Genomic DNA, 14,705 nt, shown 5'->3' with positions numbered 1-14,705 from the left:
TGTGTGCATGAGTGTGTATGTTAAGATAGACTTGGTCCTCTAACACGTAAGGGTCAGAGTAGTGGCCTGTCTTTCCTGAGATTGAGTGATATTAAATTGTCGTCTAAGTATGTTTCCATACAAGCCACCCAAGCACCTTGTGTGAAAACTACTTTATTTCTTTAAAAATGAGAATCTGCTTAGTTTACATGGTTCTAACTCTTCAGATGGAAGAAATGAATATGGCACCACTTCTTGAAGAAAAAAATAATGATCGAAATAAAAAAGGTGACAAGTTGAAGAATGTAATTACTGAAAACATCATAGCAAGACAATTTCATTTGTAGATAAGCATACACCAGAGGTGTATTAGCTTTCCACTGCCACTGTAATACATTTCCACAAGTCAGTGGCTTTGGACAAATCGATTATCTATCCCACAGTTCTATAGATCAGAAATTCAACACAAATGTCTTTGGACTAAAATCAAGGTGTCAGTGGGTCTGCATTACTTTCTGAAGGCTCTAGTAGAGAGTCTATTTCTTTGTCTTTTTTGGGTTGTATAGGCTGCCTGTAATCCTGGACTTGTGGCCCCTTTCTTCTATCTTCAGGGATAGCAATATAGTATTTATCTGACAATTTCTTTTTTAGAAAAGATTAGGTAAAATTTACATGACATAAAATTAGCCATTTTGAAGTGTAGCTCACAGTAGCATTTAGCTCATTAATAATGAATATTTTCCAACCACCACCTCTATCAAGTACCAAAATATATTTTATCATCCCAAAAGAAAACCCTGTACCCATTAAGCAGTCACTCTCTATTTCCCCTACACGCTCCCAGTCCCTGGAAACTGCCTATTTTCCTCCTGCCTATGGGTTTCTCTATTCCAGATATTTAATATAAATGGAATCATATACTATACGTAGTGGTTAATCTTGAGTGTAAGCTTGATTGGATTGAAGGATGCAATGTATTGTTCCTGGGTGTGTCTGTGAGGATATTGTCAAAGGAGATTAACATTTGAGTCACTGTACTGGAAGGGGCAGACCCATACTCAATCTGGGTAGTCACCATCTAATCAGCTGTCAATGTGGCTAGAATAAAGCAGGGAGAAGAAGGTGGAAAGAGCAGACTTGCTGAGTCTTATCAGCTTTGTCTTTCTCCTGTGGCTTCCTTGCTCCTCAGTTGGCAGATGGCCTATTGTGGGACTTCATCTTGTGATCATGTGAGTCAGTACTCCTTAATAAAGTCCCTGTCATATATACCTCTATCCAGTTAGTTCTGTCCCTCTAGAGAAACTAACACATTATGTGATTTGGCTCTTTTCATTTAATGTAGTGTTTTTAAGATGCATCCACATTGTGGCATGTTTCAGTACTTCATTACTTTTTATAGCTGAATAATATTTCATTGTATGTATATACCACAATTTCTTTCTTAATCCATTTATTTGATGACCATCTGGGTTTTTTCTACCTTTGGCTATTGGGAATAGTGTTTCTATGAATATGTGTGTACAGGTATTTGTTTGAGTTCCTGTGTTTAACTGTTTGATTATATATGTGTGAGTGGAATTTCTGGGTCATATGATAATTCTGTGTTTAATTTTTTGAAGAGCTATCAGACTGTTTTTTTACAGTAGTTGCACACTTTTAAATCACCAGCAGCAATGGACAAGAGTTTCTATTTCTCCACGTCCTCACTGTGATGATTAATACTGAATATCAACTTGATTGGATTCAAGAATGCAAAGTATTGATCCTGGGTGCGCCTGTGAGGGTGTTGCTAAAGGAAATTAATATTTGAGTCAGCTTGGAAAGCAGACCCACTCTTAATCTGGGTGAATACCATCTAATCAGCTGTGAGTGTGGCCAGAATATAAAGCAGGCAAAAAATCATGAAAAGACTAGACTGGCTTAGCCTCTCAGTCTACATCTTTCTCCCATGCTGGATGCTTCCTGCTCTTGAACATCAGACTCCACATTGTTCAGCTTTGGGACTTTGACTAGCTTCCTTGCTCCTTAGTTTGCAGATGGCCTACTGGGGGAACTTGGGATAGCATGAATTAATACTCCTTAATAAACTCCCCATATACATATACAGGGGACTTTATTAAGGAGTATTAATTCAGGCTATCACACTACCTATTATTCAGGGTTCTCTAGAGGGACTGAACTAATAGGATATCTATCTATCTATTTATCTATCTATCTATCTATCTATCTATCTATCTATCTAGATATCTAGATAGATATATAGGTACACACACATATATATGTATATGAAAAGAAGTTTATGTGAATATACATATGTATGTATACATAATATACGTGTGTGTGTGTGTGTGTGTGTGTGTGTGTACCAGGAGTGGTCTGCTGCAGAAAAGATACCCCAAAATATGGAAGTGAATTTGGAACTGGGTAACAAGCAGAGGTTGGAACAGTTTGGAGGGCTCAGGAAAAGACAGGAAAACATGGGAAAGTTTGGAACTTCCTAGAGACTTGTTGAATGGCTTTGTCCAAAATACTGATAGCAATATGGACAACAAAGTCTAGGCTTAGGTGTTTTCAGATGGAAATGAGGAATATGTTGGGAACTGGAGCAAAGGTGACTTTTGTTATGTTTTAACAAAAAGACTGGTGACATTTTGCACCTGCCCTAGAGACTGTGGAACTTTGATAAGAGAGGTGGTTTAGGGTATCTCGCAGAAGAAATTCCTAAGTAGGAAAGCATTCAAGAGGTGACTTGGGTGCTGTTAAAGGCATTCAGTTTTAAAAAGGAAACAGCATAAAAATTTGGAAAATTTGCAGCCTGAAAATTCAATAGAAAAGAAAATCCTGTTTTCTGAGGATAAAATCAAGCCAGCTGCAAAAGTTTATGTAAGTACCAAGGAATCAAATGTTAATCTCCAAGACAATGGGGAAAATGTCTCCAGGGCATGTCAGAGGTCTTCATGGCAGCCCCATGCATCACAGGCCTGGAGACCTAGGAGGAAAAAGTGGTTTCATGGGCTGGGCCCAAGGTCCCAGTGCTGTGTGCAGCCTAGGGATTTGGTGCCCTGTGTCCCTTCCACTCCAGCCATGGCTGAAAGGAGCAAACATAGAGCTTGAGCCATAGCTTCAGAGGGTGCAAGCCACCAGCCTTGGCAGCTTCCATGTGGTGTTGAGTCTGTGGGTGCATGGAAGTCAAGAATTGAGGTTTGTGAATCTCCAGCTAAATTTCAAGGATGTATGGATGCCCAGGCAGAAGTTTGCTTCAGGGGCAGGGCTCTCATGGAGAACCTCTGCTAGAGTAGTGAAGAAGGGAAATGTGGGGTTGGAACCGGCACACAGAGTCCCCACTGGGGCATGACCTAGTGGAGCTGTGAGAAGAGGGCCATCATCCTCCAGACCACAGAATGGTAGATCCACTGACAGCTTGTGCCATGAGCCTGGAAAAGCCACAGACATTCAACACCATCCCATGAAAGCAGCTGGGAGGGAGTCTGTACCCTGCGAAGCCACAGGGATGGAGCTGCCCAAGACCATGGGAACCCACCTCTTGCATCATTGTGACCCAGATACAAGACATTAAGTCAAAGGAGATCATTTTGGGGCTTTACAATTTGACTGTCTCACTGGATTTCAGACTTGCATGGGGCCTGTAACCCCTTTGTTTTGGCCAATTTCTCACCATTTGGAATAGCTATATTTACCCAATGCCTCCAGCCCCATCAAAACATTATTTCTTCTTTTGTTTATTATCATTATTATTACTATAACTAGTCTAGTGGTATATCATCACGGTTTAGATTTGAATTTCTGTAATGACTAATGGCATCAAATATCTTTTCATATACTTGTTGCTTATTTGTATATTTTCTATGGAGACACAACTATTCAACTACTTTGCTTATTTTTTAACGATGTGGTTTATCTTTCTTGATATTGAGTTCAAGAGCTCTCTAAATATTTTGGATACTATATTCTTATCAGATATAAGATAAGCACATATTTTCTTCCCCTCTATAGGTTGTCTTTTCACTCCTTGATAATGTCATTTGCAGCACAAAGGTTTTTCTTCTGATAACATGATATAGAATATACTTTTTTCTTACTCATTCTATTGGTGTCATATGTAAGAATCCACTGCATAATCCAAGCCTAAGAAACCTCCTAAGAAACATCAAATGTTTCTTATAAAAGTTTTATTTCTAACATTTTCACTGTTGAGCTATTTTGAGTTATTTTTATGAGGTGGGGGTCCAGCTTTTCTTTTTTATATAGATTAGCTGTTGCAATGAACATTTCCTTTGAGCATGACATTTTATCATCATATTTAGAGTAAGTTTTGAACACAAGAAGAGTGAGTTCTCCAAGTCCTAAACTTTGTTGTTCTTTTCCAAAATTGTTTTTGCTATATTGGCCCCTTGCAATTCCATAACAATTTGAGGATTTGCTTTTCTGTTTTTACAAAAAGGGTCATTTGAATCTTTATAGTGATTGTATTAAATCTACAAATCACTATATGTTGCATTGCCATCTTAACAATATTAAGTCCCCCAATCCATAGATACAGACTGTCTTTTCATTTATTAATCTTCTTTAATTTTTTAAACAACATTTTTTTTCAGTTTTCAGTGTATTAGTCTTGCATATTTTTGGTGAAATTTAGTGTTAAGAATGTCATTATTTTTAGTACCATTGTAAGTGGAATTGTTTTTCTAATTTCAATTTTGGATTTTTTATTGCTAGTATGTACAAACTGATTTTTTGTGTTGATTTTGTACCTTACAACTCCATTGAATGTGTTTATTACATTTTATAGTACCGTTTTGTGGAATTTTTAGAATTACACAAACATGTATTTTATACATATGTGTATATAAGATCATGTCTTCTGAGAATAGGGATGGTTTACTGCTTGCAATAATCTGAAATAATCCTCCCATGCTAAGGTCTTAACTTTAATCACATTTCAGAATACATTTTTGCCATGTAGTTTACATCTTCACAAGTTTCAAGAAAAAGAAAGAGGGTATTTTTGTTGGAATATTATTGTGCTTTGACCATAAGGGAAGATGGGAAAGAAGACGAACTTGGGCTGTTCATATTTTTCTTACATGTTCCTCTACTTTTCCTTAGCATCATTTATCACAGAATTGTTTAAAACTACTTTATACCTATGTATTACTTTTTGTCTCCTTTGTTAGATTTCATGCTTCATGTAAGTCTTATGTATTTTACTGCTATCTCTATGACTAACACACAAGAAATATTCAATAGTACGTTTATGAATATTGGCTGACTGATTTTGAAATGGTCTCTGTAAGGACACAGTGATTCTCACATTGGTTGAATTTGTCACTTATGTGTCCTGTAAGATTTAGCAAGTGTTAATGCTTTTATTTCTACAGTTTTCTCTTCCACCCTAGATGAAACGCTGAATCAACTTAGTCATACTGTTTCTAGAATTGTCCTATGTCCTTAGCTTAGTGTTGCCAGATAAAATACAGGGCTTCTAGTTAAGTTTAAATTTCAGGTATGCCACAAATAATTTTCAATATAAAGACATCCTGTATCATACTTGGAGATGCTCATACTAAAAAATTAGTCATGGTTTATTTGAAATTTAAATATAACTGCATGTTTTAAATTTTAATTTATTAAAACTGGGAACTGTATCTAGGTCGGACGCCTAGGTTTTCTATTTTATCTTATTATAAGCCAGAGTCTATCATATAGTGATTTTTAATATCTTACCTTCACCCTGGTTTCTGTTTCTGAATTCCTCTGTGGTAGAAATTGGCAAACTTTTTTTATAAACGTCTAGATGGCAGATATTTTAGAGTTGACGCACCGCGTGCAGTCTTTTTTTGCACATTCTTCATTGTGTATTTTTTGCCCAACTTTTAAAAAATGTAAAAAATAAAAGATGTTCCCAACTTATGGATCATACAAAAACAGACTGCAACCTCACCGCAAATGTAGTTGGCTAACTCCTAACACTGGAATTATTGTTAGATATAATCTCAATTTCTAGAATAGAGGTGCTGGTTTGTTCTTTCAGGAAACCACCTACCCTCTTTTTGGTTTGAAGACCTGATCTTAAACAATTATTGTAAAGGCCCTTTTGATATCTTCTATTGCTTTTAAAATGCCTGCTTTCTGGGATTCAAATCAGTTCTCCACTTACCTTCATCCTACAGCCCACTTTCATATTACAACCAAGACCCTACAACTCATCTTCATTCTACAACCATGCCTGATTTTCCACCAATCATCTGTTGCTTTTGTTAGTCCAAACATACCCTGAGATGGGAGTGGCCATCAAAAGTTTTGTTAGATGAAAAGCATGTCATAAAATTCGTGGGAATGAAGCCAGAAACTATCTGTCTGCAATGTAGCTGTGACCTTGCAAAAGAGAGAGAGAAGGAAAAGGGGTAGGGTAGAAGCCACTCAGATTGCAGCTCAGATCCATGAATATTCAGCAGAATTCATGGCGTGTCCCATAGCCAAAGACTGATAGGAGAGCTGTCTCTTGTCTCCCAAGAATAGACTTTAGTATTCCTGACACCTCAGTTACTGCCAGACAGAGACTCATGGGAAGTGTGTCCTTCACATGAACGCAATAATGTTAGTAAGTTTTAGGGCACAATAGTTGTGACAATCAATCCATTAGGTTTTTTCTACAGTCAGAGATCTAAGAGGTACATTGTCCCATGGCATACGCCGGTACCACAGAATATCATAAGAGATAAACCACTGATCTTTTCCCATCCAGGAGAACAGTATACTATGTAGCTAGCTAGCTGGCTGGATAGATAGATTGATAAATAGATAGGTGTGTAGATAAATAAAGTACCTTTCTCACCAGAATCTCCCATCAATAACAATCTGAACAGAGCCCCTCTGTCACTAACAGAGCTGACAACTGTCTGTACCCTATTGGAAATAATTTGTGTGGCCAATCTCCTTTTCAATATCCTAAGCCCTTAAAATATAGGTAAGGTGGTAGACATTTTTCTGGACAGTGTCATTGTGTTAGAGAAATCACCAGCACCTGAACTGATCAGAATAACTCAAAATCCTCCTCCCCATCCAGCCTCTTCTAGGCTTTGCCTGTCATCCAAAGCCTTGTTAGTTGCAGTGACATTCTAGATCTACTCTCAAATTCTGGCCTCTCACATACAGTAATGTTGTGAACTTTAATGTTCCCCTAGTTTAATTTCCAAGAGATGTTCTTTTTCTAGCTTATAAAACAATAAAATGTATAATTTTTTATGTATGTGGAAATGTTCTCTCAATTTCTCAAGAAAAATTAAAATTTCAACATCCTTTACTGTTTAAGTGATTTCTATAAAACTGTTGACATGTGGATTGTGACCAATATTTGTTAATAATATTACAAATAGCAAATGGTTTACAGCATATATATGCTTTTCTCTGAGGCATAATTTCTGGAAATGTTTCTGGTGTTAGAGCTTGTCGCATGTTAATGTCTTGCTTTCCTTCCTCAGTCACAGGATGAGTAAGCAGAATGTAAGGCTATATAGATCACAGCTACGTGACAAAACTCAACTGGTGTAAAATGTCAGGTTCATAGACATAATCATAATGAATTTAAAGTTTGCTTGTGAGGATGAACCTAAAAAGTTGTTGCATAAAAAGCAGTGTATCCAAGCCTGAAAAGTAGTTGCAATAATCACCTACATGTTGTGTAGAAATCATGTCCTGCATTTTCTATCTATGCATGGTCTATCGTTAGAAACGTAACTCTGCAGTTCATTCATTACTTTTTTTTTTTTTTTTTTTTGAGACAGAGCCTCACTCTGATGCCCAGACTGGAGTGCCAGTGGTGCCATCTCGGCTCACTGCAACCTCCACCTCCTGGTTTCAGGCCATTCTCGTGCCTTAGCCTTCCACATAGGTGGGTTTACAGGCACATGCCACCATGCCAGGCTAATTGTTGTGTTTTTAGTAGAGATGGGGTTTCACCATGTTGGCCAGGCTGGTCGCGAACTTCTGCCTCAAGTCATCTGCCTGCCTTGGACTCCCAAGTGCTGGGATTATAGACGTGAGCCACCGCACTCGAACATTAACTACTGTTTAACCAATCAAATTTCTCCACATCATAAATGGGGTACCTTATGCTGTTCTCTTGGTAAAACCCTCTTTTTAGTGTTGTATCTCAAAAATACTCAGTGAGGATTCTAGAATATTGGCATTAAATGCATCTTAATTGTCAAATTTCTTACTAGTCTGGCCTTGGCATTAATTCTCTCTATAGCTTCACATCTCACTTCCATGTGGTGGAGTCTGAGAAAATGAAATGTCCATCTTCTCTTTATATTTTCAGCAATAAGGAGTTTCTTACTATATTTCTATTATATTTTCCAAATTGTACTTTTTTGACTGGTAATCTTCTCATGTTCATTCATCCATCTCAATCCTGTTTTATAATATCAGAGAAAGAGAAAACTTTGTAGATGGTTTCTTATGGTAGCCTATCAGATCCTTGAGAGACTGTTAATGTCCCCTCTTAAATATTTTCTTAATCATAAAAGGTAATTCTCAGTTCTTCTTATTATTCCTTATGGTAATTTCTAGCAACTCACTGTTTCCATCAAAATTCTGGAATAAATCCTGGCTTGCCCATTGGAAAGTTCTCATCTACATCAAACTATGAGTCTAAGAATATAAGAATGAAACTCGCAAAATAAAAAATGTTTCTAAGTGTCATCACTACTGTACTGTATACTACTGAATTTTTGGTGTGAGTGGTTAGATCATCTTAAGCATGGATGATTCTAGTCTAGACAAGAGAAATAGTTTACCCCAAACTGCCAAAAATAGCATAATTAAGAGGGAAATCGAAATCATAACTGTGGAGGGAGGCCAATGATTCAGGCCAGCTTCAGGCATTAAGATAAAATACTGCAGCAAACAAACAAAAATTTACAAAATCATAAGCTAAAAACCTACTGGACAAATCAGGGGAATTGAAGGTTCATCAGAACAAGGAGTTCTTCCTGAGTGTTTCTTGCGGTGCCTGCTGCAGGGCCCCAAAACAAAACTGTGGGAAGTAAGATGTCATTTCGGAATGCACCCCGTTTGGAAGGTTTTGTGCTTTTGTATGCACGTATTTAATTTTTACAGCATTTAAAAGTCAGGTGTTAACTCCATTTATGTATAAAATTGCAGAGCACCTAAGTTTGTACACCATGCCACAAGTCACAGATTTAGTGAGCACTCAGCTCCAAATCCCACAAAAATACCTGATCTTGTGTGTGATGTCCTATAGGCCCTTCTGAAAATTACCAATGACAAAAAGTTAAAAGTAAAGATATAATCACAGCAATAAAGATCCCCAAGGATATGTCAAATCTGATCAATAGATGTTAAAGGGTTTTTGTGGGAAATGTTAATTTATTTTCCAAATCCTTTGAGAATAACATATGAAAAATGGGTTAAAAAACTGTTCAGGAAACATATGACAGTGAAATAAAAATATAATTAGTTAGGGATTTATCATTTGCTCAGTATGTGGCAAGGTACTTGTACAAAACTCAAACATAAATATTACAACTACCATTTTACAGATGAGAAAATGAACTATAAGAGAAGTTGATTAAGTTATTAACATTATACAACTTTCAAGTGATGAAAGCAAGACTGAAGTTAAATTTTATCTGACCTGAATACCTATGATTAAGTTGCTATGCAATGACAAAATTTCTGAAAACACACCCTGTTAACCCATTTTGATATGGATTATCAGAAAATATATATGTCAATATATTGATAATGGTATCTAAAAATAGACATTTTATATATTGGAGCTTCTGAGACCTCTTTAATTTCCATATTTTCTTACTCTAAAAATGTTCTCTTGGGTTGACAACTATGTTCCAAAAATAGTCACAGAAAGTAGAAGTTATAAATTAGAATTTGGAAGTTATAAACTCTTATAAAAAAATGATTCAAGCTATTTAAATTATATTTAATATATTCTACATGAAGAAAAAACAACTCTGTTAGCCTTAATCATAATGTAAGATGGTAGATGCCTAAAATGATGCTAGGAGAAGCTTTCTTCCATACAAGCAGAATAATTTTCACACATAAATTAATACCAGGCTGTCATCTAGCCACATAGCAGATTAGACCACTGGGAGTTGGAAGATAAAACATCGATTTTATATCAGAGAATGAGGGAAAGTTCAAGCAGAAAGTGATATCAAATGGAATATATTTAAATAAAAAAGAATCAGTAAAAACACAAACTAAAAAAAAAAATAGAAATGTTATCACTTTTTTTAAGATTTGGTATTCAACAACCTCGACCATCTGCAGTGACTGAAATATAGAAAGCAAACAAAAATTTTCTGTTAGTAATAAAATAATGTATAAAACATTTTGTGGTTAAGTTTTAGAAGACAGCGTCGAAGAGATCTTTGCACACAGTTCTATAAAGGTGATTATCTCTTTCTCCAGGCCCGAGCACGTTTGAGGGGGCAAATTAGCAGGTACAGAAATAAGCATTTATAAAGCGGTAGCAAGAAGTGAAAACCTATAGCCTGAAATTGAAATGAGAAAGTAAATATCTGTGAAAATACAAAATATTTCAGTGTCATATTCATTTATTATAGGGCAAACAGTTCTATATTGCTCAATAGCCCCTGAAGATATTATATAGGTGTAATAGTTTACTAAAGGAAACATGTTTGTATTAATGTCTCTGCATCGTTAGAAAGAGGTAAATTGTACTCTAGTTACAAAAAAATAGAAAAATACGTAATACTTTTAATAGAACACAATTTTGTTTTTTCCCATCAAGAATGGCTAAGTAGGGAATCCAAATAAACAAACACCTTTCACCCACTCCAAATTTCACCTTGAAATATACAAGCCTCAGGTAGCAAGAAATGTACTTGGAAAATGAAATAGCTTTACAGGCATGTACAATATGCAAACACATGTGAATAAGCATAAGCAAGAGAAGAAAGTTAATGAGAGACTGAGACAGAGTAGGTGATTTTGAGTAATAAATCTGGCTTAGTCACATTTAATACTTAACTATTAATTTTTTATGAGATTAAAAAAATAGAAGCAAAAAAGGGAACGCATTTGCCTATCTAGGGGCTTTCTCTCATCGTTTAAATATTTTTAATCATTTTCCTGTGTAGTAACTCACTAGCCTCCCCTTCCCTCCTCAGTCTTTCTATAGCTGTTAACAGAGCGTAAAGAACTGCACGAGACAAATAGACAAATCTGTCCTTTCCACGATCAGCTCTTCTGTCAGGCAAGCTGATGCAGTAAATCTTTCAAAAGAGAAATTTGTCAGTTGTTACTGAAGCAGCATGTGAGTTCTGTAGTCAGTGTTTCTAAAAGAACACAAAGAACTTAGGAAACAGTTACATTGAAAGTTACCAATATGGGAAATTCATTAGAAAGAATCAGGTCAGAGAGGCAAAAACTCAATTATAATCCCACAAATTGAGATGGCAAAAATCTCAACTGACTCAAATTTCTTGGATCCTACCACTAGCTACATTTATATTGGAAATGAGTGGAACCTCAAGCTGTGCTGGTAGCCTAACACCTGTTCCCCCCTTTTCCCTTGGGTGGCTGAGGTAATTACCCACCTTTACCTGCACCAGCATAGATCTGTGAAATGTTGGTCATGTCGAGTCAATCATTGCCTTGTTCTAGGGTGCCAAATGATCATCTGCTAGTCAGAATTGCAACATTGCTGGCAGGCAAATCTATTAGTTCGTTCCATTTTTGAGTCTGGTCATGCCCAAATATTTGCTGGTCAATTTGCAGTTTTTTCCTACAGTATGCACCCTATGGACAGAATTGTAGTTTAGTTGAACTGTACTTTCTATGTATAAGCTTTTAAAATGATTTTTACACATGATTACATTTGAGAAATGTCCTAAATTACACCTTTGAATATAATCATGATTTCCACAGAACAGAAACACACACAGAACAGACTATGGCTTCTCTTTATGAGCACACCAAAAACTGTGCCAGCTCAGTGGAACATTTATCAGATTAACCATGACATACTTTAATTTATAGTACAGACCTCAGCCATCAATCTGTCCTACCTGGGCAAAATCACGAACAAGAGTAACAGCCAAGTTATAACATCACTGTGTATCCCTGTCAGCAAAATATCTAAGCAGGAAATTATTGCAAGTTTGTTGTCCCATTACACACCAAGTAACTATGAAAAAGATACCTAAGTTTTTCTATTTTGTTTCACATTCTTGAATAGTAGAATTGAATCATTATTTCTCATCAGAGAACACTTTGTAGCTTACAACGACAATACAAGCAAACATTTTGTTTCCTTCATCTGGAGAAGAGGCAAAAATGGGCTCAAAAGCCTGGAAAATAACTGTACAGGAAAAAGAGGGATGAAGTGATAGAAAATCTGAAGTTAAAGAGTAGAGAGTCCATGGAGTTCATGACATGTTACCTGAAACTATTTTTGTAAAAGCAATAGTAATTACATCTCCTGATACAAAGACAATTTGGGTTGGATTTAGATACTTGAGGGAAGAGCAGTTTATCCAGTCATATTGACAAAAGGAGAAACACATGAGCAGGTTCAAATTGATTATGAGTTTAAATTAAAACTACTGTTTGAGACTCAAGACTTTAGACAAAAACATAAAAAAAAAATTGACCTGTATGATATTTGGTATCATAACTAAGTTAAACTAAGTTTAACACATGCACTATGGTGTCTATCCTTGGACAGTGTAATTATGGAAAAAGATAGAAATGTGAAAGGGGTGTCGAAGAAGGAATCCACCCATTCGAAAGTATCCAGCATGGTTCCAAATTTATGCTAAAGACTTTTTGTTAATATAGTAAATGTAACAACTTCCTAAAGTTGATATAACTTTACATAACAAATAAAGGGTCTAGAACAAGTCACTATTTCTGCATGCAGGAAAATGTAAAAATGAATAAAATCACACAGGCAGAGCTATGTATGGAGAGAATCAAATAGTACACCACTAGGCCTTTAAATTAAACTGAACATTGGACCTATCCCCACTATATTCTCCTATCTTTCTTATATCTACCTATCCCTCCTATACCCATCTATCCATTCTATATTCTGTGACATTAATATTTTCCCTTTGATATAAGTGTATATGTAAAATAATTATTTGAAAAAAATTAAAATATATTTCTGTCATTAAGAAAAAACAAGAGTTACTAAGGTGCCATGTGAGCTTAACCCATTTACAGATGCATTTATTAATTTATAGAAGAGGAAAAGAAAGGCTCATTTACTAGGCATTTTGTGAGAAAGAGCTAATTAATAATTGTACTTTAAGCATTTGAAGTGGCTACTTATGAAGTTCTTTCAAGTACAAGAAGCTAAATAAAAGTTTAGAGTGTCTAATTAAATTTGAAAACTTTTAATAAAAACTGAATATATTAGTACTTTGCAGATTGTGATTATATAAATTATGTTGATATTTAATAACTGTATTCTGTATCACTATTAATTTTAATACTTTGTACAGAGAAATATTATAATTACTACAAAGCTAAATGCAACTGTAATTATTATTTTATGATTATATATACATATAAATTATTACACAATAAAATATTTCCTATATGTCATTTTATATTTGTATTAATATGTGTACCAAATACATTAGGTGTTAATTTTGTAAGATAGAGCTGGTAATAAAAACAAATGTTTTTAATTTTCTTCAGTTGAAAAGAATTATTGTGCAGCTTTTACATTCCAAGCCCTATAATATAAAATTGATAATAATAAAAGTTGTTTTAAAAAAGCTCACTGTCTAGTGGTTACTAAGACACACATAGTAGAATATCATTTGGTGTGCGCTGAGAAAAATAAATAAGTAATGAAGCACTTGGATATTTTGTATGAGTAAAGACATAGTAATTTAGGTTAGCGCATTCTGGATTGGGGGATGCAGGAAACAATGGGCGTAGATGTAGTGGTGAGTGGTCAGTGGGCAACAGTATGTAAGCAAAAAAGGGGGAAAAATCATACTTTTATTCATCTGTTCATTTGCCAAATATATTTCAGATACCAACTGTGCACTGAGCATTATCATCAGTGTTGTAATTAATAAACATGTTTCCAATGATTGTTATGCAGTTTTGAGTAAGAAAATTGTTTGATGGCATCGACTTACAGGTGAGTCAGACTGACCAATGTAGAAAAGCATGATGATTCTCTTCACCTCCTCATATGGCATCTCCCTTAGACCCTCAGGATCAGACAACTTCAGGTATTATCTTAGTACCTGAAATAACATCATCTCTTTAAAAAAATTATTTGGCTATTTTGTTCAAGCAGATACTATTTTGCAAAAAACTTGATGGCACATATAATAAATATTTAGTCTGCCAAAAGCTGATAAAATAGTAATTATTTTACATAAAAGAATCACATTTCACAATAGATACTAACAGTTCAAAAGGATGATCTAAATTGACAAAAGATAGAAAACAAACTGTAATATCAGAGATTATATATTGATTTGTACATTGAAATGACAAAAAATCATTGGAGATTATATATTTATATCTACATTGAAATGACAAAAACATTATTGAAAGAAATTAATTAAGACCCAAGTAAAAAAAGAGACATTCTGTGCTCATGGGTTGAAGACTTCATCTTGTTAAGGCAGAAATATTCCCAAAGCTGATTTACATATTCAACT

The sequence above is a fragment of the Chlorocebus sabaeus genome, chromosome 22 (assembly GCF_047675955.1).
Source record: "Chlorocebus sabaeus isolate Y175 chromosome 22, mChlSab1.0.hap1, whole genome shotgun sequence".
In the NCBI taxonomy this organism is placed as follows: domain Eukaryota; kingdom Metazoa; phylum Chordata; class Mammalia; order Primates; family Cercopithecidae; genus Chlorocebus; species Chlorocebus sabaeus.
Note: the sequence above shows the minus strand (reverse complement) of the source record.